The 22,344-nt window shown below is 39.4% G+C and overlaps 1 protein-coding gene across 4 annotated transcripts in view; it reads right to left on the minus strand.

The window, feature by feature from the left end:
- Window positions 1-12,607, minus strand: part of myripb (myosin VIIA and Rab interacting protein b) — a 159,334-nt gene extending 146,727 nt beyond the window's left edge. For all 4 annotated transcript variants that reach the window (XM_061713336.1, XM_061713335.1, XM_061713334.1 and 1 more), the window contains exon 1: window positions 12,474-12,607. The gene's annotated coding sequence lies outside the window, so the exon portion shown is untranslated. The remainder of the gene's footprint in view (window positions 1-12,473) is intronic.
- Between the last annotated feature and the right edge of the window lie 9,737 nt (window positions 12,608-22,344).

Below are 22,344 nucleotides of genomic sequence, written 5' to 3' on the forward strand. Positions count from 1 at the left end.
TCTGTGCAGCCCTGCAGCTGGTGAGATTAGGTTTTTGCGCAAGTTAAATAAGGTAGATACGTTCCCTCGTGTTGCCCTTATTCCATGGACTTTGCGATCCTGTTTCTCTTCATCATTCCATCCATCTGCCCATTCACTTTCAGTTGTCTGGATATGGGTTGGGCAAACGGCACCATGAGCAGAGAGACCTCCTTTTCTACAGCCACCTCCTCCAGCTCTTCTGGGGAAATACTGAGATGATCCCAGGCCAAACAGGAGATAAAATCTCTCCAGCATCTACTGGGTCGGCATTGAGGTGTATTCCTCACGAGAGGCTGAAATACCTCGACAGGGAGGCGTCTAAGGGGAGACATAATAAACAGGGTTCCTACACATTTTTCAAGGTCAAATTCAAGCACTTTCAAGGGTCATTTTCAAAATCTTCAAGCACATTATCGCTGGGGTAAAATGTCTACAGGAATATATATACTCATAATTATTTTTTCCACTTTTTATCACAATTATGTACATTGTATCATGCTGTAAACATCTAGTTATGTTTCATCTTACTGATTTCATTTCTCCTTGTAATAACTAAACTATACAGTCTGATCCCAATTTTGTGAAAGACACAGTTATAATTTCAAGCACTTTCAAGCACTTAAACTAAAATTCAAGCACTTTTCAGGCCTTGAAAACACAACATTGAAATTCAAGCACTTTCAAGGATTTCAAGCACCCGTAGGAACCCTGAATAAATTGCTCTAACCACCTCGGATAAGTTCTTCTCTAAATCCTTCCTGACTGACTGAACATCCAGCTCTAAGGAAGGGTCTGCAGGTAGTTCATTCATTCAGTGCCAACGGTTCAAGGCCATAAATGGGGGTAAGGAAGATAGGCAGACCTGTAAACAGATTCTTGCCTTTTGACTCAGATCTCACGTCATCACAAACACAGAGTGTACAATTATGCAACTACCGCAGTGATGTCGCTTAATTGCTCCATTTTCCGCCAATTATGAAAAACATCCCCAGATATTTGAGCTCTGTCACTTCATGGCATCACCTTACTCCCCACGAGATGAGAAGGCTTCTCATCATTTTATGACTAAGAATCATGGCCTGAAATCTAAAGGTGTTGACTCTTATCTTAATACAGCTCCATTGTCATCTCCCAACACATCATGAAAGTCCTGGAGAGACATTCAATGACACACCTGAGTAAGCAAGCTAGCACCTTTGAGGAGCCACTGCAGTTTGTTTGGGATTGAAGACCATCATCATCATCACCTGCTTCACCAAACCTAGTCATCTGGACATCAGCACATGGTTGAAAATGCCATTTTTGTAGAATATCTGTATCTTTATATATCTATTTATATATTTTCAACTTTTTTTAAGGCATGGCATCCAACAATGCACGTTTTGTCACCTCTTGTACATGTTACTATTGTCTGAAGTTAACAGTCATAGGGCACTACCTACTGCCACCCACTGACATGGATGAGTATTTAATTACTCTGCTTGTAGTATGTGAAGCAAATAAATATAATTTTGTTTGGACAACACAAGTGAAAATTGACAACTGACAGCTTATATAAATAAAATGAAAATGATGGCACCTTTAACTTTATATTATCTCAATAAGGCATCTGCATCTGATCTCATCACATGTCCATTTTCCACATATATTTAATTCGTTTAATATCAGGGCTAATCCAAAACTTGAATTACTGTAGCCATTCTCACATGCTTTCAGCTGTGTCTTTTAGACCATTATCACGTTGAAGGGCCCATGACCTGTAAATGAGGCTGAACTTCATGACACTGAGCAGTATGTTTAACAAACATTTCAATATATATATGATATATTAAAATATAAAATATATTAAAATATATATGATATATACAGGGGTGCACACAAGTCGGTACTCAAGGGCAAGTCTACTGCACGTTTTAGATGTTTCCCTGCCTCAACACAACCCTGATAGACAAGGCTGTGTCACCAACAGAGTTGTGTAAACCTTGATGACATGTTGATGACGACCAGTGATTAGAATCAGGTGTGTTGAAGACGGGGAAACATCTAAAACATGCAGTAGACTAGCCCTGGAGTACCAGCTTGTGTGCACCCCTGGATATATATTAAAAATGCATATATATATATATATATATATATATATATATATATATATATATTCCTTAGCTTTTTACCAACATGGTATTAACCATTAATATATATGCAGACATATATATACAGTGCAGACATATATATACAGTGGATCTAACCCATATTTTGGTTGGGCTCAAATAAATGCCATCACAACACCATCACACCAACCACAGCTAGAAACAGGCAGGCGAGCAAAGACAGAGTAGAAAAAGAGAGAGCAAGCGAGAGACGACGCTAGTCACCTTTAAGCCTGAATTATGGTTCCGCGTTACATCGACGCAGAACATACGCCGTAGGGTACGGCGAGCCCTACGCGTTGGTGTAACGCAGAACCATAAATCAGGCTTAAAAGCACACAGGTGGGTTGAGTGAGATGATTAACATCCACCTGGATACCGCCGTTGTTGCGGACGGGTGCGCCTTCAGTTACAAAACAATTATTAACCTAAAACATTGATGAATATGTAAATTATGACTTGTTCATATTGTCAAAACAGAGGGGCAAATTGGTTTACCGTTAAAAATAAATAAAAAAAATGTTGGTTTACCGTTTTCAGATGATAGCCTACGCCATGTTTGATGTGGAGCTGTGATATCCAAACTGTTGCTTGCAAAGTTTGCATTCACCTTTTTTCCATTGTCTATTTTTATGAAATTCTGCCACATTGCAGATGTCTGAGATGATAGAGTTAAACAAATCACCGGACCTCGTCTGTACACTACAATCTGTCCGTCAATGGTCAGTGGGTTGGGCTGATCCATAACAGCAGAAACAAGGGGGTGTCCAAAGATTGTTTTGTCTATGATTGTGATTTGTGAAAGAGACGCGCTCTGAAAACACCCCTTTTAGAACTTGGTACTTTCCTCGGAAATTAAAAATATATTAAATTAAATAATGAGCAGTCAGAATTTTAGTCCAGCCAGGCCTCATCGACTAATAAATCGACCAGTCGACACGGGGATTAGTACGGAAGAGTATTAGGGCCATGCAGGAGAAAAAATATCTGAGAGGGGAAGATTTATTTTTATTGTGCACTTCGAGAAAAAAGTCGAAATGTCGAGATTAATGTTGAAATACAATTTCAAGAATAAAGTTAAAATTGTGCCTTTTTTCTCAACATTTCAACTTTATTCACGAAATTTTGACTTTTTTCTCAACATTTCGACTTTTTTCTCGAAATTCTACCTCAACATTAATCTCGAAATTCCGACTTTTTTCTTGACATTTTGACTTTTTTCAGTGCATACTGAAAAAAAAATCTTCCTCCTCTAAAATATTATTTTTATTTTTCTCCTGCCTGGCCCTAATACTCTTCCGTAGATTAGAGCCCTAGTCAACTCTGTCCTTTGCTTGTTCAGGTCCATATTAAGCGTAGGTTTGATATCACAGTTTACAGTTATATAAAACAGTATCAAACTTTCTTCATTTAAGTGGGTTGAATTACTGATTTTTTTTAGAAAAAAGGAAAACATGTTTGATAGTTATATGGTTATTCTATTTGAACACTTTTAAAACAGTGCAGGCTATTTTAGAGAAAAAAATAGGAATTTGTGTCCAGCTCTGGAGACACTGATCCTCCACTCTTGCAAGGAAGTAAAAGTTAAAAAAAAAGGCCCTATCTGGGACTCAGTTGAGAGACAAATTACACTAAAAGTGCAATGATTATGACAGCTGCTTGCATCACTGCATTTTTTTTGTGTATTGTTTATTTTCTTTTAATTGGTTTGTCAGCATCACAGGAAGTTTGATGGTCAAGGTTGACAACCCTGCCAAGTGAATGCTGGGGGATCCGCTGATCTATGCTCTAACCATCACCTAAGGTCATGAGCGAGGTTGGAAACCAGAAAAGTGAAGCTGTGAATACAAACTAAATGTTCTCTGAAGGGTTGCTGGGCTCACAGTTTGGGATCAGGTGAAGAGTTCAGTCAGATGAGATGAACTCAGAGTAGAGTCACTGCTCTTCCACATCACAGGGAGCCAGTTGAGCGGGTTCGGCCACCTGATCAGCATGTCTGCTGGACGCCGTCCAGGGATGGGTTCTGGGCATGTACTTTCAGGAAGAGGATTAAGGGAAAACTCGAGACTAATAGATGGATGGATGGATTAATATACTCTATCATACACTTAAGGCAACAGGTTACTTTGTCCACAGCTATAAAGCAATGTATACTGCCCCCTATGCAGTAAACATAGCATATTTTCGGCTGTTGCAGATGAAAGTTGGCCGCACGAGTCGCACCAAACTATTTCATTGTTGCACCAAATCGATGGTCCTATGTTGTACAGTGTGAATAGTTCCGGGACAGCCATCTCAAAGATTTGAGCCCAAATACTTTCTGGAATAATAATGCAGCAGAAGATGTATTAATTAATGTAGCTTCCCTCTTCTCCCTAACGACACACCTCCCTTTTTGAAGTATTTTTGAAACGTATGAATTCTACTGCTAAAGTGTGGTTGAGTTTCTTGTATTGCTAATTGTTGATCGTTTATCATCAATGCATGATAATGGCAGTTTTCAACATTTATTGTAGCCCATAATTTAAGAGGTCTCATCCGTTAGAGTTAGACACACGTGCTCATTTCTGAGATGCATGTTTCCTTTACGGTGCAGCATCTCAACAATAGCACAGATTAACAATCAGTCTGTGTGCAGCGGAGAAGAGCCTAGGCTGTTCCAATTGAAAAGTTCTTGTTAAATTATACTGAAGTTCAGTCTTTCAGTCAGCTCTGTGCATTCAGAGAGGGCATGTTGTTGACTGAGAAGACCATCTTTCTATATTTACTTCTCTCTTTAAACCAACAGCTTTCAGATTGTATAGCTCGTGATCCCAAACAGCCAAAAATTTCCCCCCACAGAAACTTGGAATCTTGCAATAAAATTGCAAAGATTCATGCCAGTCGTTTGTTTAAATGAAAGCAAAATAAAAGTCGGTCAAAGGTGCCATAATCTTCACACGAGGCTTCAGCCTGAGCACGTGGCTTGCTGTGCTCAGGTTTAAGCAGGACCATGGCAGCTAAATCAGATCCAAATATCTATGTCATTTAAAATGTATTGTTTTGTATGAGCAATCATTAACCTCAAGATCAATTTTGAATTCTCCTGTTTAAGGTTAGTTCACCTAATTTGTTTGTTAAGTGACAAGTGGTCTTAGCTTTGAAAAGAAATTGTGACATTATGCAGTTCACCACATAGCTGACTGACCTGGCAGTCCAGAAGCAATGCAGCAGGTTCAGCATCAAAATTCATCAATCTAAATCTAAATCTATCAAATTCTGTAGACAGTGATGCTAATGTGAACTTTTGTTAGTTCATATTTCTCTCATTTCTTTCCTTTGCCAGGAGTACCATTAAAAGGACTTTGGGCAGCTTTTTCTACCGTTTATGTTCAGCTGAAAGTAACAAAAAACCAGCAGGTTAGCATGAAAACACTACAAACAATCCAAAACAATTATTTTAGCCTGAAAAATATCAAGTTGTATTGTGGGGAATGGCGGCACGTTATCTCTGGTCCAGATGGAAGTTGGGTACATTAGATGGCCACTCTTTTACAATTATCTATTCCTTTTTTATTTAGCACTCTAAAATGTATCTTTAAAAAAACAACAACAAAAAAAACATGTAAATATAAGAACATAAAAGTGACTAAACTGAAGGTATTCAGAGACCCAAGCATGTTTTTTTAACGTTAATTTCTCTCATTTAAAGGAGCTTGAGGCCGGATTGTTGCAAGATTTATGTATACATTTTAAGTTTTCTAGTAATAATGTCAGATGAAGCGTTCCAAACCAAAAACAATGAGCCCTCTAGTGTATCTCTCCTTTGCCTTGAACAGGCTGTGTGCTGCAAAATGTGCTGCAATTCCTGACCCGAATTTCCCGCGCTGTCCTGCGGATGTGACGTCACATGACGCTGCATGTGCGTTCTCCCCGTTCTCCCGTGCCGGCTTCGCTGTTGGCTGCAGTACCCCCAACGGCCGTCGTGGTGAAGGGTGGCGCTAGAGAGTCTCATTTCTTAAAAGGAGCCTCAAGCTCCTTTAAGCTTTCTTCACTCTTTATCAGTGGTGGACAGTAACAGAGTAAATTTACTTGAGTACTGTACTTAAGTACATATCCAGAGGATTTGTACTTTACTTGAGTATTAGATTTATTTGGTACTTATTACTCTTACTTGAATACATTTCCAAGACAAATAATTTTACTTTTACTCGAGTAAATTTCTAGGAAGGCTGAAAAGTACTCTCAGGTCTGCTCTTTTTTCTTCTTCCCTAAAATCCTATTGGACACAAGCCTTTTTTGTCAAAGGAGGAGACCTATCACAGTGCACGCTCTCCACTGGGATGTACGTAAAGCGGAAATACGTCAAGCCTCCTCAAAACGGTACCGCCAAAGTAGCCTGCGTTTGTCAAGACAGAGCCGCAACAAGTCAAGACAGAGCCGCAACAAGTGAAGACATAGCCGCAACAATGGCTACGCCTGCGTCAGGAGAAGAAAGACAATCCGCTGAGTCGTCTGAGTCTGATAATGAGCCGGACTCGGAGCAGGGACTTTCACAAAATCCTTGGATGTATCTTAACTCAATGTTTGAGTTCGACCGAGTAAAAAACGAGGGCACAGACAAACCACAGGCATTTATTTTCAAATGTTTATTGTGTCTGCCGAAGCAGAAATACCTCTCTGCTTTCAACATCGAATTTTCAGAAACAAGAGTTAAAAGATCCTTAAATTAATTTAGAAAAAACATAGTAATTTACTGATGTGGAAAATAAGAAATTTACTCTTACTCTTACTTTTACTTAAAGTAAATTTAAAACATTTACTTTTGGATACTTAAGTACCTTTAAAAGCAAGTACTTTTCTACTCTTACTCGACTTTTGACTGAGTTACTTTTACTTGTAACGGAGTAAATTTTGACCAGTAGTATTTGTACTCTTACTCAAGTACTGGGGTCGAGTACTCTGTCCACCTCTGCTCTTTATTCTTTAAAAAGTTTGAACAATTATCTACCAGTTGTCGTAGAAGAACCCCCATGTAAAGACAGGCAAAATAATTCAGGATATTATATTACTCAGAAACAGAAGCAAACACAAGCCTGTTCACTACTGTCACCGTTTTGACGTGCACTACAATGAAGTCTGCAAGCAGTGTACTGACAGAGTACAAAGACAACATGTTCAGACTGACAATCAGAGCTCAGAGAGAAAAGGGATGATTCCAGACGGAAAAATAGGTCAAGTGAATGCATCTCAGGAGAAAAAAAAAACACCTTAATTTTGTCCAAAGTATGCACCGGGTTCATCCCTCAGTCACATATTTGCAATGGTAATGGACACAGAGATACTAAATCGTGTCATATGCTAAATCATGTTCGACACAGAAAAATCCACCTCAGCTACATCATACTGAGAGCTTGGCTGTGCAGCTGTCTATCAGCTGGAAGAGCCGGGAGAGGACGGGCAAACTGAGGACAGGGCCCAGTTGGAGCACTAAAAGGGCAGGCGCAGCCAAGTGCTAAATGAACTGCTTGTTTTAGACACTCTTCATTGGATCACCCTTTTGCCACTGCCAGAGGGAAGGAGACTCAGATTGACTTCAGTGAAATTACTATTTGAATAGAAGGTGAGTTTGTTAAAATTACTTTGATGATATGAACGACAGTGTCCTTGAAGAGAGAAGCGTCTCACTGTGAATAATCTGAGGCCCAAGCTCTGCTTTGGCGTCTGTCGACCTTTCTTCATAACTTCAGTCATTTATCTTCTAACAAGCACATGACAGCAGAAACGCATGTGTTCAAGGTGTTTTGCCACCTAGGACATAGTGACTATCCGTCAAGATGACACCAAATGTTGAAAGCAAAGTGGAAACAAAAGCAGCAAGGATTATGTTTATTGTTAAGCTTTCAAGTAAGGATAAATGTTTCTTTTATTCTTCTAGAAAACCCATCCCAACTACAGCTTCATGAGTAAACCTAGACAGAATAAGAAAGGAGGAAGAGTAGCTGCTCAGTTTGTGATGCCCTTCAATGTACCATGCAACCTTTTTTGATGATTTTGCTGAACTGCTGTCCGTCATCTGTATTGATTTTGATTGTATAGTTGTTGTTGGGGATTTTAACATCAACGTTGATAACCCTCAGGGCAACAACATGTGATGGAAAAAAACGCACAACAAAGGACATCGTCTAGACTGAATAATGAAGATCTGTAAGGGAATGATGAAAGATGTTCCTCTGCCAGACCTTTCTTGGGTTTTCTTTGAGAGTTTTATTAATCTCAACAGAAGCTTCCAGGCAGAGATCATCAAGAAATGGTACATAGATGAAAATATCCAAGAAATGTTTATTCATATCTACTCCTCCTTACCCCTTCTCCTCTCACCTTCAGTTAATGAGCTTATGGGTAATTTAATTGGTAAAATTATTAGTATTATTGGTATCATTACACCCACCAAGGTGAAGGTGATCACTGTTAAAAAGAAACCTCCCTGGAGAAAAGCTGAAAAAAGAGAATCGAAAAGCTGAATGCAGGAGATGGAAAACTAAATTACAGGTTCATTAAGAGATTAATAAAGAGAGACTGAGCATATATTAGGCTATACAGAGCCGAGGAATGCAAGGCAATCATGTTTGTCTGATATCATTTCCAAAAACAACAATAATGCACTTTGTTCACTGCTGTTGACAGGCTAACAAACTCCCCTGAGTCAGTGGACCCTGAACTTCTATCCAGCTAGACTGCAATGATTTTTAAACAGTAATTAAGTGCTCCTATGCTAAATGCAGAATATGTGCCCCCTCTGTGTCCAAACCTCTGTGTCCAATGAGATAAACCATGACACAATTTTGTCCAATCACTCATAAGAACCTGGATGACATCATACATCACCTGAATTCCACCACTTTCTGCCTCGATACCCTGCCAACAGGGTTTTGTAAGAGTGTTGCACATTTTAGGGCCTCTAGACATTGTAAATACGTCTCTGTTTTCAGGTATCTTTCCTCAGTGCCTAAAAACAGCTGTCATTAAGCCACTTTCTAAGAAGAAAAAGTCTATACAGGTCACTTATAAACAGCTAGGCCCGTATTAAACTTCCCTATTCTTAGTAAAATCATAGATAAAGCTGTATTTCAACAGCTGTATAAATAACCTCCTGACACTAATTGAATGTTTTGACCAGGTTTCCGAGCCACCTCACAGCACTGAGACAGCTCTAGTAAAGGTCCTTAATGACATCCATTTCAATACGGATAGTGGCAACATTTCAGTCTTGGTCTTACTGCATTCCACACAGTTGACCATAACATATTGATAGACCGGTTGAAGAACTGGGTGGGACTTTCTGGCACAGCACTTGCCTGGTTGGAGTCCTATCAAAAAGACAGGGACTATTTTGTGTCTTTAGGTAACTGAAAATCGGAGCTAAAAAAAATAACATTTGGAAGTCCCCAAGGTTCAATTCTGGGGCCTGTGTTGTTTAACAGCTATATGCTCCCACTCGCTCAAATCATGAAAAAAAACATAAATGTGTTACCATAACTACGTAGATGACACACACATGTATATAACCTTCTCACCAGGACACTATAATCTAATTCAAACATTGATCAAATGCATTGATCAAATTAAAGAGTGGATGTGCCAGAATTTTCTTCAGTTAATTGAGGACTAGACAGAAATAATAGCGTTTGGAGCCAAGGATGAAAGATTAAATGTCTGCACTCGACTTCAAGCAGTAAAGCTAAAAAACAATAGCCAAGTCAGAAATCTGGGAGTGGTTCTGGACTCAGACCTGAATTTTAACAGCCACATTAAGACAGTCGAGTCAGCTTATTGTCACCTAAAGAACATATTGAGTATTAAAGGACTAATGTCTTAGCTGTCTTAGAAAAACTTGTCCACACTTTTATCTTCAGTAGACGGGATTATTGTAACTCTGTTCTCACAGATCTTCCTAAAACATCCATCAACCAGCTGCAGCTAGTTCAGAACGCTGCTGCCCGAGTCTTCAATAAGACCAAGTGAATCATAGAATAGATGTTAGAATCTTGCTGTTGGTTTATAAATCTCTGAATGGTCTCGGACCAAAATACATCTCTGATCTCCTGGTCCATGGTGAAACAACCAGAACCCTCAGGTCGTCAGGGTCACGCCTACTTTCTGTACCCAGAGTTAGAACCAAACACTGTGAGGGAGCGTTCAGCTTTTATGCTCTTCACCTTGGAACAAACTCCCAGAATGCATCAGGGCTGCTGAGGGCTCAGTTGTTTTAAGTCAATGTTAAAAACCTTTTTATTTACTGCTGTGTTTCAGTAATCTCGCACAATGCACTACAAGCTTTATTTCTTGCATCTCATTTGTTTAATTCTATTCCACTTACGTCCGTCTATAATTTCTGATTTTCAACTCTTTTACTTTTTAATGCATTTTTTACATATTTTTATGTAAAGCACTTTGAATTGTCTTGTGCATGAAATGTGCTATACAAATAAACTTGTCTTACCTTGTCTTTATTTTTGGATATATTTATTTATTTAATTTTGCATGCTGGCTTAAATTTTCAATTTGCTAAACATCTCCAACATCTCACAAACTGTAAAACAGGGAGAAAAGCATGAAGCATGAAAAGACCTCTGATTAGACATGCATTTCTGAGAGCTCTGTCATATGTGATATCCTTAAAAAGCTTACCGTAAAAATGTAAAACATATATGACATGAGATGTTTTAGAAATACTTCAGAAGCCCTGGAAAACTATGATATACTCAGTTTCCATAATAATTTTGTAATCAGCTTTAAGTGCAATAAATAATAAGAGTTCAGTCACAGTTTTGGGATGTTAAAATCAGAACTTAAACAAGCGTACTTGAATCCACTGACTACTTGGACCAGGTTAATCACTAAATGCCACTCAACAAGAAGTAAATGCATCTACGTTGAGAAATGATACCATTTCTATCATTTCCAGTTATTAAATATCTAATGGGAAATAGATCTTTCACACAGAATATGATTAAACTCCATTTACCTGCTTTAGTTTCTCCCTCCTCATATCAGCTGGCTGCATCACTGCCGAGTCATCATGGCTTACTATTAAAGCACAGCCATCAATAGATGGAGGGCATAGCATTAAATTAAAAAAAGGATGGCTTACACAAAGCTTAAGACTCTTGAAGCATATCCACATATTTGACAGGGAAAGCATCAAAACCCTCATCTCAGACTCAGTATGAGTACATGTTTTTAATGATTTACGACTGCTTGACATCCACCTGCTGTTTGGCATCACTCACCACCTGACCAATTAGCACTATGTGCAGAGCTAGAGAGGAAGCTGACAAGGTGCAACCGATACACCCATCCCTGATGATGCACTCCTACTCTCACACACCTTTTCACCTGAAGTGTTAAACTGAAAAACACACCATGGTTGAATCTGTCTGCATAATTGTCCAGGTGAGCTACTGCAGCAACAGGAATACCTAGAGAGGCATGATGTATTCCCAGTTTTTCATGAATGGATAACTCCGAAATGATGTAACTCATTCAATATGTGGGTGAATGTGCCCCTGGTGTCCACCGAGAGGATCCTGTGTAATTGTCAACAGGTGACAGTGAACAACACAAAACAAAATCAGAGTAATAAACTGCAACCAGCTTGTCTCTGCACCCACTCTGAGGCTAAGCCAAGTGGGGATTTTCAGCTTGCATTCCTGCGGGTTAAACTTTGCGTCTTTCACAATTTCTCTGAGACCAAACATGACTTTATTTCCACTGGCTCTGGCTCAATAAACCCATAGCCTTTTATTTTGTTGAATAAGATGAGTCACACTGTGCACATCTTGGTCCTGGTTCTAATTTTCTCTGGATATAGCCTACTGCTCCTAATAATTACACCCTGCATGCGAGATACAAAAAAAAAGTAATTCCTCTCATTTAAAAGCAAATCCACCAAGTCATCTAATTCAGATTGCGAGGATAGCTGTGACTGTTCAACATCTGTGCAAAAACCCCGCAGTGACAATGCCATCCTTAGCACCTGCAGAGAAGTAAACCAAGCCGCATTTTTCTATTAAGGTATGTGAGCGCACGCCGAGCCTGTAAAGGCTGATTTATGGTTCCGCGCTACACCAACGCAGAGCCTACGCCGTAGAGTACGGCGTACCCTACGGCGTAGGCTCTGCGTCGATTTAACGCGGAACCATAAATCAGGCTTCAATAACACGTCTAATCAGATCTCCGAGGTTTCTGCTTCCCTGCTCATTAAAACTCGCAAACGTTCACGTAGACGTGATGATGATGAGTTGATGATGGAGAATCACTTACACGGGATCAGTGGGAGCGGAATGACCGCCAAGTCACAGCCTCTTTTGCGTTATTCCGGTTGATGACAACAAAAAAATAAAGAAATAAAAAAGGGATGCGCCGCTGCAAGTGTCAACTTCAGCGACACCTGTCAGTCTTTCTCCTGGACACTTTTTCCTCCACTGTCCCTCGGCTGGATGGCTTATTAGTCCCCCCCCAACCCCCCCCTAAAAAAGCTGTGAAAAGAGGCACCAGTGAATGAGTGATCACGAGGTTTGTATTAGAGCAGGGAGGAGGAGGAGGTATGGGTGCACGGCATGCGAGGTGAATGATAAGGCGCCCAACCTTGCTTCTTTCCGTATTCACGGTGACACAGAGCGGCCCCACCATCTGGGAATAAAAAGGGCTTGAAAACTAGTTGATTCCGTTTCCATGCTTGGTTGATCTGATACTGAAGCCCATTTTTCTCTGCTGACACCTGGGCATCAATGCGCTCCAGTCTGGCACTGCTGTTCCTGCAGGAGGAGTAGGGAGGAAGGAGGAGGAGGAGGAGGAGGAGGAGGAGGAGGAGGAGGAGGAGGAGGAGGAGGAGGAGGAGGAGGAGGAAGGTGTAGGCTGGCTGCTTCATTCACAAAGCCATTCAAGGTTCAGTCATCCTCACAGAGAGGCAGAGAAAACATCCCAGCATGTCATGTGGTTCAAACATTAAATCTTATAACCTTGTGAGGACCTACACTGATACAAATATTGTGCTTGATCTACTAAAGTCAACTTTTTGCATGACATTATTATGTAGATCAAGAAAGACTAGTCTTTGTATAAACTACTTAATTTTTTGTATGTAAATAAAACATTTCGCAAGTACAGTCAACTTAATTGTGTCTTACTTTATTTATCAAAATTAAGTTGACTTTACTTGCAAATGAATTTTGTACATACTAAAAATTAAGTAGTTTATACAAAGACTAGTCTTTCTTGATCTACATAAAAATCTCATGCGAAAAAGTTGCCTTAATTTTTAGATTTTAAGTAAGTCTTAAGTAGATCAAGATATTTTTTACTGTGGTTGTTCTACTTAAACAAATAAAGCCTGTTTCATCTAAACGTTGGTCAATCTGCCCAATAGATTAAAATTGTTAAAGGAAAAGTAAATACGACAAGATCATTGCTTGTTGTTTGTGTGTAAATGAAAAGATGGGATTACATAAATACTGCTTGTTAAGGAAACAAAATGCACAATGTCTTGTTTTATGAATAAATACAGATTAAGTTCAAAACTAGATGTATTCATGTAAAGCAACAAACAACAAACTTCTTGTAAAGCAACAAACTTTATTTTTTTCAGGGTTATCTCAACATTCACACCCATTCAAATATGGATAATACCTCTTTTTAGATAAAAATATATAAGTATATTGTAGATATTTACAACAGCTGAATTGCCATAAATCAAAACATTAGTTGTGGCTACAAAGCACCATCATCAGCTCTGGTTTGGCGCAGCACCAGAGCTGATGATGCAGATCAGGGCACCACGGAGTAAAAACCTGGCTCTCTGTGCTCTTCGTCAGTGCACTCACTGCCTTCAATACTGCTGACACTGGTGTGGGGTAAAAAGTCTTTTTGGTCTGCTGCCCTAGCTGGTAACGTTTTTTGCTAAATAAGGATTTCACTTTCCTTCTTAAGTACTGACTACTTTATAAAGTTTGTAAATCAAACCAGCCTGATGTTTTCATGGTCCCAAATCTACTGAAGTGTTTTCCACAACATAACTGCCAGTGCAATGGTCAAATTCAAACATTCAGCATATTAGACCTTATTTTGATGTTTAAAAAAAACATCTTCATGAGTCGTTGTATGCTCAGTACTCCTTTGACCCACACTTCATGCAAATAGTATGTACAGTCATGATGCTGATGGAGTGGTGAGCCTTCTTAAACAGGAAAAGACAGTTAAAATGCTTACAGTCAATATTTGACATTGAGAGTGCATACAGCTGATGTCCTCTGTGTATTCATGCATTATAAAAGAAACCTGTTTCACAGGCGTCTCCCCGTCTTATCTTGCCCAAGTTCTAATCTTGGCTCAGCAGCGCACCACTGACAAACACATCCTGAATTTCATGTAGAATAAAATACTATCATTGGACATTTCTTTTTAATGTGTAAAGCAGTGATTCAGCAAATAAACATTGTTTTACAGTTATTAATTCTGACTTTACAGGTAACAAGATTCCTTTCCTCCAGTCTCAATTTTTTTATCATACAAAAGGTCACAAAGGAAATATACCAAGCGGATATTCAGGGAAGCATGCCAAAGTGACTGCTTTTTATGATTTAGGGATTGTTGCTTGAAGAGTTAGATTAAAAAAAATTCTGTTTTACTTGTGACTAGCTTTAATTGGAGCAGAAGGGGGAGACATCTTACAAATAAACCTATCATCATGGGTTGTTTTTTTTCAAAGAAAAAAAACGAGGCTTACACAATTTATTGCTATTTACAATCGGTGCAATAGGACATCCTTTGAATTTACCAATTTAATACCTGATGCCAGGTTAAAGCCCATCAAGTTTATGTCCTAAGTGCCATATGTATAGTATACTGTGTATATATATCTTTCTCTTGTCTAGATAGTGCCGTTGTGTGTTTATAAATTACGTTAATGCTTTTGCATAAAACGACTGGGAGCACTTTGAGTGGAAATGGTGCCCATGAGGATGTGACTGCAGAAGATTAGGAAAGCTGTGGTGAGCCGGCAATTTGCTCCAGTTGGAGAGGCAAACCTGTCCACATTCTATTTTATTATATTTTGTTGTTATGTCAGGGAATTGGGAGTTCTGTTATGGCTTTTACGGTATTGGATGTATGCATACCTGGTTATAACATTTATTTCTGCAATTTTATTAGATTGATGTCATCATTTCCCTTTATATTCTTAAGTAGAGACACTCTTAATATGCTTTTAGGAGTGGTTGTTGGGCTGTGGAGCAGCAGGGCTTGTAATCTCCCCAACTTTACTGACAGACTTCATAGATAATGAACAGGACACAGGAGTACAGGAGGCGCAAGTGCATTGTCCTAGCGCAACTAGGACAATGAGAAATTAATGGAAAAAGTACATTATTCTATTCCTGACCTGAACTCACGCTGTATAATCTCTGTGGGAGGAGATCTAAACTTCACAACTAACCCTTCTCTAGATCGTTCCAGTCCAAGGTCAAAAATCCCCTTGAAATGGCCAAAATGTTGTCAGTGTTCATGAACCAAATTGTTTTGTACTTCGTGGCACTTTTGCTTTCATCACAGTAAAGTGTTCTTTCCTCACTTGTCTACCACTCATATTGCAGAATCAATAATCTTTTTTATTAACAGCTCATTTCTCCCCCCTGTAAAAAAAATAAATAGAATATTCCATCATAATTGAATCTCATCATGCCCCAATAATATTAAATCTTTTTTTATCACTTAACTTCTCTGACTGGGTCCCATGGAGACTTGATACTATGCTACTAACAGACAAGACATTTTGCCATATAATCTCAACAGCCATTGATGATTTCTTAGAAACCAATAAGAAGGATAATATCTCTCCCTCCCTGCTCTGGGAGACCCTTAAAATAGTAATAAAAGGGGTAACCTATTTCATCATCCAGGATGAATAAAACTAGGAGGCAAGAACAAGGGCAGCTTCTCAGATCAATAGATCGCCAATACTCTACCTCTCCTTCCCCGAAACTTTCCAAAAACAAGTTTGATCTTCAGGCCAAATATGAATTATTATTGTCCGAAAAAGCAGAAGGTTCATTATTGAAATCAGGAGGCTTTGTGAGCACGGCAAAAAGGCTGGTAGACTGCTAGCAGATGAATTAAAATGTACATTTTCCAATTAACAGATTCCACAAATCAAAAAAGAAAATTGGGGGGCTTACTATAGACAGCCTCGAAATCAATGAGACCTTCGGAGCATTTTACACAAAACTACACTACAGAAGCACCCAGTGATATTCATATTTAAATGTCCTTGTTATCAACACTGTTCATAAAGAGGAACTAAATGTACCTCTCTGACAAACTAAAATTTTAAATGCGATATCGGCTATGCAAAGTGCCAAGGCTCCTGGCCCTGACGGATACCGAAGCGAATTTACATGAAAGTCTCAACCAAATTCAGTCCATGGGTTCTCGGCATAGATGCTGACTGAGGCATCTTCAACACTTCTAACAAAGCTGGGGAAGGATAAAACACAGTGTGGATTGTATCGGCCCATTAAAAAAAAATAGTGATATTAAAATATGCGTTAAAGCACTCGCCCAGCATCTAGAATCTATTACCAATGGGCTACCAAAGGCTTTATGACTGGTCGTCACTCCATTTCCAACATCCATGAGCCTTTTTAATGTCATAAACTCTCCAGAGGTGGTTGTCTCTCTGGATCTAGAGAAGGCTTTTGACAGAGTGGAGTGGGCATATTTATATGAATGCTTGCCAGGGGTTTGGATTTGGTTGGGTTTGGATGCACCTGCTTGGATTAAACTCCTATACACATCACCCAAGGCATCAGTGGTCATGAACAGGAAGCACTTAGAATTTTTCTCGTCATCAAGAGGGACAGGGCTGCCCACCAAGTCCACTTTTGCTTCCTCTCACCATTGAGCCTCTGCCTATCATGTTAAAATCTTCTCCAATAATTAATGGAATCTCTGGGGGAAGGAACATAGGTTGGCTCTATATGCCGATGATCTATTGTTGTGTGTGTCTGACCCTGTGCGGTGGTTCCCCACATAATTCGGACGTTGCGTAAATTTGGTATCTTTTTGGGTTATAAGATCAACCTTATGAAAAGCGAGTGCTTTCCAGTGAACAACCTAACGCTTACAATCCCACAAAGAGACCTGCCATTCCATCTATTTAAATCTGGCTTCAGATATTTGGGAATTGATATTACATGGACCTTCTCTAAGCTATACAAAGAAAACTTCACACCCCTCATTATTAAGCTACAAAAAGATTTACAGAGCTGGAGATCCGTTAATCCATCACTTGCCGGAAAGATCAACTGCATTAAAATGAAATTCTTACCCCGTTTCTTCTACAGTACCTCTTTCAAAGTTTACCTTTATTCCTCCCAGTCTTTTTTTCAGGCAATTAAGAAGACTATATCACCATTCATTTTGGGGGTAAAGCCCCTAGAATACATAAGAGGCTTCTACAATGACGTCGATCACAGGGCAGATTGGGTTTGCCAAATTTGCTTCATTATCACTGGGCACCCAATATCCAGAAAGTCATACAGGCTCCACACACCAAAGAGCTGTCATGGTGTGTCCTTGAAAATGATTCATGTATCTTGACTTTTCTACCTGCCTTGGCTACATCCAATCTCCTTCTGTCTACACGACTCTACACCTCCAACCCTGTTGTTATAAATACTCTATGAATTTGGTTACAATTGAGAAATTGCTTTGGTTTAAAAGATTTCTCCAACCTGGCCCCATCTTTTTCATCCCATCCAGAGTAGATTACGTTTGCCCTGTGGAAAAGACTCGGCCTATCCAAATTTAAATATCTGTATAATGAGGATGTTTTCTCCTTCTATAATCATCTTTAAAAAAATCAACCTCCCCTCAAGTCGTTTTCAATACTTTCAACTGCAATATTTCGTTCAAAATATGAACGCAGACTTCCCCAATACACCACAACCTTCTGCTTTAGATGACATCCTCTAAATTTCTTCCAGTCTAAAAGGCCTCATTTTAAAAATGTATTTCAACATATCATCACTCGAGACACCTCATCAATACAATTAGAGAGATGTGAGAGAAGGAACTTGGGGCTGTAATACCCGATTAATCCTTGACTGAGGCCCTGAAGAGCATTATTGGGAGCAGATCATGTGCTAGTTTAGGTGTAATCCTCTCCCTGGCCCTGCCCCTTCTCAACCTTTCCCCGACCCTGCAACTAACCTGGGACTTGCTGATTGGGCCGGAGCTTCGGGAGCTGCGTGCTGGCCTGCGGTCCCCACCCCAGGTCATCCCGTTGCTGCTTCCACCTGCCTGCTGTGCTGTTGACGTCCCTGACCCACCAGTCTGGCCCTCGGCAGGAGGGTCCCCCCTTATGAGCCTGGTCCTGCTCAAGGTTTCTTCCCTCCTAAAGGGGAGTTTTTCCTTGCCACTGTTTGGCTTAAGGTTTTTCTCCCACTATGGGAGTTTTTACCCGCCATTGTTTATGTAATAATTGCTCGGGGGTCATGTTCTGGGTCTCTGGAAAGCGCCTAGAGACAACTTCTGTTGTAATAGATGCTATATAAATAAAATTGAATTGAATTGAATTGAATTGTAATCCAATTTAATGTCATGCATCGTACCCATCTCTCCAACTCTAGGCTATCCAGAATATCCTGGTGTAGATGAGAATCTTAGCAGATGCCATAATGCTCCAGCTACACTAACACATGTTTTGGTCATATCCTTCCCTCTCTGACCACTGGTCAACAGTTTTTAATATTCTATCACCGTCACTGAACCTTAACCTTATGCCTATTCTGCTATTTTTGGAATAGCGTCAACTCACCAGCAGTTTATCAATAAGCATAAAGACATCAAAGCAATCTCTACTCTATTTGCCAGTCGAAGGATTCTCTTGCAAAGGCAATCCCCCTAAATGGCTTTCCTGTACTCCTACGGCCCTGTGGGAGCCACAACTGCAAAAACGTGATCTCCTCTGGTCTTCATAAAGGATAGAGAAACATCCAGGACCATCTGGTCAGCTGACCTAAGGGCTCTGGAGGGTTGGTGGACCTTAACAAGGTCAGATAAGTAATCTGGGCCCAGTCCATACAAACAAATAAAAGGATCTTAAAATCAATCCTGTACCCAACCGCCGTTATATGTTCGCGTTTCTTTGTCCCAGTTAGGAGACGAGCTTCAGGATTCTGTACAAGCTAGCCAGAATATTCTGGTGTAGATGAGAATTAATTGTAGAATAACTCTACAATTAATTAACCCTTTTTTTCCTTTTGTTTAATTATTTATGCCTGATGAGTGTCATGCCTACTAATATTACGTTTTTTATTTGTCTATTTACTTATTTCATCTCCTTAGATTGGGATGCGTTGCCCAGGACTTTGTAAAGTGGTGGGTGGGATGATGGGGTGGGAATGATACATAATTAATGAGGATAATCAAAATGTATTGTTTTTTTTTGTCTTTGTAGGACAATCTTTTTTTTTGTTTTTTTTTTACATTTTTTCAACAAAAAGAACATTGAAAAAAAATACTACAGTGGCAATCAATTCAAAGATTGTATATATAAGAAGATGACTTACCATTTCTTATAAGTCAAACAATGTTAAATAAACAACATGACATATTCTGTATTGGCATTTATTTACTTTATTTGTTTCACAGAAATTAATCGAAAATGCAGAATCATTGTGTTAAAAAAAACAAGCTATTATCCAATAGCTTGTGGAACCAGCTTTAGCAGAAACTTAATTTAGTTGGAGTTTGCGGTCATAAGTTGAGCTCTCTTACTATAAGATCCCACTGCAGCATTTCAACCAAGATGAGGTGTAGAACCGAGTTTTGACCGAGCCTTCACTGTTGGACAGGTCGCCTCACATATAACTCTAAAACAATGATATATATGAAGGATTGATGGTTGAAGTGAAGACTACAAAGGTCCTGTGACTGAAAGACAAACTTCGATCAAACGAACTTCAATTATGTTCCCGTTTGTTTCTGGAGAGAGGAGAATTTATCTGGGCAACCTCTCTTAACAGGTGTGACTTGTTCAGTCTTCGCTTCAAATTTAACTATTACAAATTTCAACACTTAACGTGCTGTCTGAGGCCTGTATGAGATTTAGCTTTGAGGTTGCTGTTTTTTTGTCTTTTTTTGTGCTATTTTTCTAAGCATTAAACAGTGTGACCTTGGAGTGCACTTGTTGGGACGCCTATTCTGGGAAGACTGGCAACTCTCTTGAACGTTTTTTCACTTGTCTTTCTCACTGTAAAATGCTACTCAGCCTTTAAATCCCTATGGAGGCAGTTAATGGATGGAACCTGTCTTTTTTTTATCAAATCAAAAGTAATTATAAATGAAAGCAAAAAAAGAAAAACATATCACTGGTGTAAATCTATAGAACATGTAGTTACCATACAGATAATTTTACCAACCTACTCGATTCTCTGCAGAGCACAATATGCTTGCAGTCGTCTTATGTTATCACAAAAGTGAGTGAGTATGCACATTAAAAGTGGTAATCGTATAAATTAAAGTCAGAAGTGATCAGAAAGGAAGATACAACGTGGAGAGACAGCACAATCAAAGTTTTGTTCACTGGGAATTTTAGTAGCTCCAAGGGTTATCTGAACGGTCACTGGGTTTCATGTCAGGAATCCTCCGGTCACATTTCCTCAACCTGAAAGCAACTTCTGGTCACATACTATTAAAAGCTTATTAAATTCTTCATGCTCTAATAACACAAGAGTGCATGTGCCTTGCTGCCGACTTGACGTGACTTGACTCTGTTTTTACAAATCTGAGCTGAATGAATATATAACGTCCTAATTTGGTTTTTGCCAGTGGTCTTTTTTTTTTTTTTTTTTCCTATTTCATCCTGGAGGTTTTCATATTTGACAATGTGCATTTGCCCATGAAGCTGCCCGGGGCCTAAAGGAGAAATGTCCATGAAGTCATTTTCCTCTGCAACTGTGTAAAAATACAATCAGCAGGTCAGAGTAGCACAACCTTAACGCAGTGTGGTAGATTTTCCCAGCGTGTGGGTCTTCAGAGGCATTTGGGCAGCTGTGATTGCTGAGGTGGAGTGACTAAGGAGGGAAAAACATTCTGGTTCCTCCATCCATGTCAGATGCTGGAGTTGCAGTTGTGTGAGTATATGCGTAGGAATGTGGGGTATTGTCTGCTGTGACATTTAATATTTATCCTTTTGAAAGGAGAGTATAGCTTCATATTTTTAGTGTTGGCATTTGATGGTTCTTTCCTCTCAGAACTTCACTGCACAGAATATGATCTTGTCCTACAACCAAATGTCAGCCTTGAAGACTGTAAAAATGGTCAGTGAATGACAAATACTGTGGCTGATCCACAAATTTTGTGAAGGAAACCATTCCTATGGAAACACGACATCGCTGTAACATGCACAGAAAAAACCCGGCCAAGTAAATCCTTATAAAGCAACATGATGACACCTTGTGAGAGCAGCATAGCAACAAGCGACCTCTATAATGTGGCTTGCCATTAAGTCACTGTTAGTAATGAATATTTGGAATGAAGAATACAAGCTTTTATTTTGTTATCTTAGTCAATAAAAATTGTTTTTACACAGAGTAGTACAGCCCAGCCTCGCCTGTCCTGTCATGCATGAATATCTGAGAGTTTCTGTTGAAATGGTAATTCATGAGAGTGAATATCTTAGAATTATGTCAGTGCCTGAATTGCATTGGCTAAATAATATATCTGCTATAAAACCTTGGTAACCTTGTGTGTGAGATGGAGATGTCAATATCCCTGAGGGAACCTCCCAACGGGATTAATAAAGTCGTCTGAATCTGAATCTGAATCTGAATCTGAATCTTGCTCACTTAGCTGCTCAGATTTTCAGTGAGCTGTGACATCATAGGCCCAGACCAGAGTAGAATTATCCTCTTTCCTCATCTTCATCACCATACTCAACTTTACATCATACATCAAGGTGGGCAGCACAAAACTTTAATGCTGATTTTGAAAAGTCCCGTGCTGCAGATGGAGAGGTGGAATCAAATCCCAAGTCTGACTCCTCCCCCTGAAACCAGCTGCTATGAAGAAAAGCGGTAAAGACATGGATGAAAAGAGAGCTGTTCTACTGTAGTTCTGTGCTATTTTGATTAAA

This window comes from Cololabis saira, chromosome 22 (assembly GCF_033807715.1).
Source record: "Cololabis saira isolate AMF1-May2022 chromosome 22, fColSai1.1, whole genome shotgun sequence".
Classification (NCBI taxonomy): Eukaryota; Metazoa; Chordata; class Actinopteri; order Beloniformes; family Belonidae; genus Cololabis; species Cololabis saira.